At 43.0% G+C, this 4,226-nt stretch overlaps 1 long non-coding RNA gene across 1 annotated transcript; it reads right to left on the reverse strand.

Annotated features, from left to right (window-relative positions):
• Positions 1 to 311: 311 nt before the first annotated feature.
• On the reverse strand, positions 312 to 3,606 carry LOC142290058 (uncharacterized). The gene is made up of 2 exons (XR_012750208.1): positions 3,531 to 3,606; positions 312 to 1,263 (listed from the first exon to the last, which is right to left on the reverse strand). It is a non-coding gene; the product is annotated as an uncharacterized LOC142290058 (long non-coding RNA).
• Positions 3,607 to 4,226: the final 620 nt, after the last annotated feature.

Below are 4,226 nucleotides of genomic sequence, written 5' to 3' on the forward strand. Positions count from 1 at the left end.
TGTGAATAATGAGCCAGGTAACAGGGTCACAGCTGATTTAAGAAGGTCCCATTTCCCTTGAAAAGTGTCCACCTTTTAAGTTAAAGAGGTTCCCATCATTTATGACCTGCTTGTCTTACACAACTTGCTGTGCATAATAAAATGGAAAGCTCATGAATATACATTATCATTCATTACAGTGACTTTGTAAAGATATTTGTTAGGATTTTCTGCTCACATACGTTATATGGTTTGTTATGGGCATATTTAATAGAAAATAATGCTAAAATTACACTTATACATATGTTAAGAAATCAGACAGAACAGGAGCGTTTAGAAGCAAATTACAAAAGTTTATTAGAGTTAATTCCATAGCATTATTTAAAACATGAAACAGACAGTTTAAAAGTTTGTGCTGAAAGGGGGAAAGAACACCCATGAAAAGTGGGACTACAAGGCGAGCTCATAAATCTATCAAAGGTATAGGGTATTTCGTGGCCAGACAAGCTCAAATAATGAGCTGAAAGTAGAAGGAAAATATCCAGAGCCTTAGGCCATACACTCACCCATTGTAGTAGAGCCTCGCACCTGCGTCTCACAATTCAGAAGGACCCAACCGACGCACGTTTCGCATTGTATATCGCAGCTTCCTCAGGGCGGGTTAGAAATCTCAAATCCGAGACCGGAACTTATATATATTTAAAGCGCGTTCCCATTGGTCATCCCACATGTCCATCAACAGGGATCGCAATAGCGGCGCATGCGCATCACAGACAAGACGTCCACTTCCGCCCTGCCCGGCAATATGTAAAAGGGAGACACCCGGAAATCCAGGTCGTCATGGACGCCATACGTCATTTTTACCCTCGTCATAGATGCGCCGGGCAAGGCGGAGGGACGAATTGTACCCATGACGGGCATGCGCACCACGATCCCACAGGACATGAAAACAAAGTACTGCAGATCGATATATAATTCTACCGTTAACTCTGCATATACCAATAAGAACTTAATAGATATAATCAAGGACATATCCGTAACCACAGCATGGAACAGTGGAGATATTCAATTCATATAGAGTGTGGACATATATTAAAATGGGAGATAAGTAAAAGAAAACATTTGTCATAGGAAAAATACATCAATTTCTGGTTCTCCTCAGTTGATCGTAGTCAGATGTTGCTCTCATATTTTTTATCTCTCTCATTCTTCCCTTTATTTTCATATTATTTTCTCCTCATTACACACTCAACACCATTCCGTGTCTGAGCCACACTATAGATCCTATAAGTCAGGATTGAGAAGACATGGTTTTAGAAAACATATAGCACAATAATTAAAAAAGACCAACATTTAAAAATACAAATTTAAAAATTCTTTTCTTTTGACACGGGAAAATATGCTGTAGTATAAATCATAGGAATTCAGGAAAGGGGGATTTTTTAACTAGTATTTTCATAAAAAAGGTGCGAAATTAACTGCTTCATTCAGCCCAATAGGGGCAACAGTATTTAACATAATGATCCATCTCATTTCTTTCTGCGCCAACAATTTTTTAAAATTCCCACCCCTTATTCCTAGATGGATCACATCAATCCCTCTTGCCATAAATGTCTTGGGATCACATGAATGAAATTGCCTAAAGTGGCGAGGGATGGTTTTCAGTGTTGTAATATCGGTCGCTGTCTTTGCCGCCACAATGTCCCTCACATGCTCTCTAATCCTAACTCTCAGTTCTCTCGATGTAAGACCAATGTAGATCTTATTGCAGCCACAAGTGGCGTAGTATATCACGTTGACGGTATCACATGAAATATGTTCCCTAATAGAATAGGTTTTCATACCATCACTGGTCATAAACTCCGAGCAGCGAGACACATTAGGGCAGGAAAGGCAACAGCCACACGGAAAACAGCCATGAACCGGACCAGGCAATCCAAAAATGTATTCCTTCTGTGGGGCAACATAATGGCTTTTCACCAATATATCTCTCAGATTTCTGCAACGTCTTGCAGTCATCATAGGCACCTCTGGTAAGAATGATTTGATGGAGGGATCTGATTGGAGGACATGCCAATATTTTTTAAAAATTTGTTTCATGTCATTCCACTTCTCATTAAATGTTGAGATGAATCTAATGTTTTGAGATTCATTCTGTAATGCCCTTTTAGTTCGTCCACCTCCTTCACGCAATAACTCGTCGCGGGGGGCCATGTTTGCTCGCTGGTATGCCCTCTTAACACAACGATCACTATATCCCCTTGCCTTAAATCTCATCCTTAAATCATCTGCTTGGTCATGAAAGGAGTTCTCTTGAGAGCAAATCCGCTTGATCCTAAGGTACTGCCCAACCGGGATAGCCGAAATAGTTGAATTAGTATGTGCTGAAGTGGCATGGAGCAATGAGTTCACAGACGTCGGCTTCCTAAAAACATCCGTCTGTAAAGCCATCGCTCCATCCACTGAGATTCTAATATCTAGAAAATCGATTTCCCTTGCACTATGACAAAAAGTCAATTTGATATTGTATGTGTTGTCATTGAGCTGGTCCCCGAACTCCCCAAGCTGAGATGGTGTACCATGCCATATTATGAAAAGGTCATCAATGTATCTGACCCACAGCTGTGTCATGGGGGCGGCCCATGCGCCTCCGCCTTCAAACAGGCCTCTCTCCCAGTACCCGAGAAAGAGGCCTGCATACGAAGGCGCACAGGCCGCGCCCATGGCGGTCCCCCGCCTCTGTAGATAATACCTGTCTTTGAAGACAAACAGGTTGTGGGTCAGTACATATTCAAGGAGCTCGAGGACCAACTCGCAGACCCGACTATCCCAGTTGCTGACACCCAGAAAAAATCGGACCGCCCTCAAGCCATCATCATGCCGAATACACGTATATAGTGATTCAACGTCGGCTACCACCAGGAGGGTCTCGGAGTCCACATGGATCCCGTCAATTCTCTTTAATACCTCAGTAGTGTCGCGTACGTAGGATGGAAGGGTCTCGACTAATGGTCTTAAATAGTACTCGATAAACTGGCAGATTGGACTGCACAACCCCTCCATCCCCGACACGATAGGTCTTCCAGGTGGATTGACGGGATCCTTATGGACCTTAGGCAACAGATATAATGTTGGAATCTTAGGATATTTAACGACCAGTCCATCAAAGACCCTCTTGGTTATGACCCCTTGTTCATAAGCATCATTAAGGATGAGATATAATTCGGCCGAAAATGAGACCAGCGGGGAGGAGTCCAGTTTCGTATAAGTAACTTTATCCCGTAACTGCCTGTGGGCCTCCCTCTCGTACATCTCAATCGGCCATACCACAACATTCCCGCCCTTATCGGCGGCCTTGAAGACAACATCCTTCATGTTTTGTAATTCAACAAGAGCCTTTCTTTGGACCACCGTAAGATTGTCATGTGTCCGGCACGTGGAGATCCCACGCAGCTCGTCAGTGACAAGCTTAGTGAATACCTCCACCGCCAGGCACAAAGACAAGGGGGGGAAAGTCATGGATTTAGGCATTATCTTAGGAGGGAACCCACCTGGCAGATCGGTAGATTGTTCATCTAATAGATCTTCAAGATCCTGGAGTGCCTGCCGCTCTGTCTCATCCCCGGCCGAAGAGGCAGAGGTTCTGGTATGTAATTTCTTGAGAATGAGCTTGCGTGAGAAAAGGTGGACATCTTTTAACGCTGAAAAAAGGTTAAATGCATTACTGGGAGAGAATGTTAAGCCCTTGTTCAGAACCTGAATCTGGGCAGCAGACAGTTGATGTTTGGAAAGGTTGATTACCTGCAGCTCCCCACCAGTTTTATTCTTGGTTGGAGCCTGGTTCTTATTTTTAGATGGCCGTAATCGGTTGTTCCAGTTAGTTCTCCCTGTTTCGTGATTACCCCTCATAGGCATAGATCCATTTCCACTAGTTAAAGTTTCCTTCCCTGAGGTACACGAAGTCATTGATCCGGATCTGGATCGATTAAATCCGGGTCTATAGTAGGGGTGTGGTCTCTCCTTCTTATTGCGCCACCTATACATTTTATTACCCTGTTTATCTTCCAGATCTCTTTGTAGTTTTTGTATCTTCCTCCCCTGTATTTCTTTACCCCATATATCAATCTCAATATCCAGATCCTCATTGCACTTTTTCAAAACAGCTGGTGTCAGATTTTTTTCCATGTTACTATAGAGTTCAGTAATTTCCACCTCCAAGGTTTTAAGGGATTCCTTATCAAGATCTA

Source organism: Anomaloglossus baeobatrachus, chromosome 1 (assembly GCF_048569485.1).
Source record: "Anomaloglossus baeobatrachus isolate aAnoBae1 chromosome 1, aAnoBae1.hap1, whole genome shotgun sequence".
NCBI classification, from domain to species: domain Eukaryota; kingdom Metazoa; phylum Chordata; class Amphibia; order Anura; family Aromobatidae; genus Anomaloglossus; species Anomaloglossus baeobatrachus.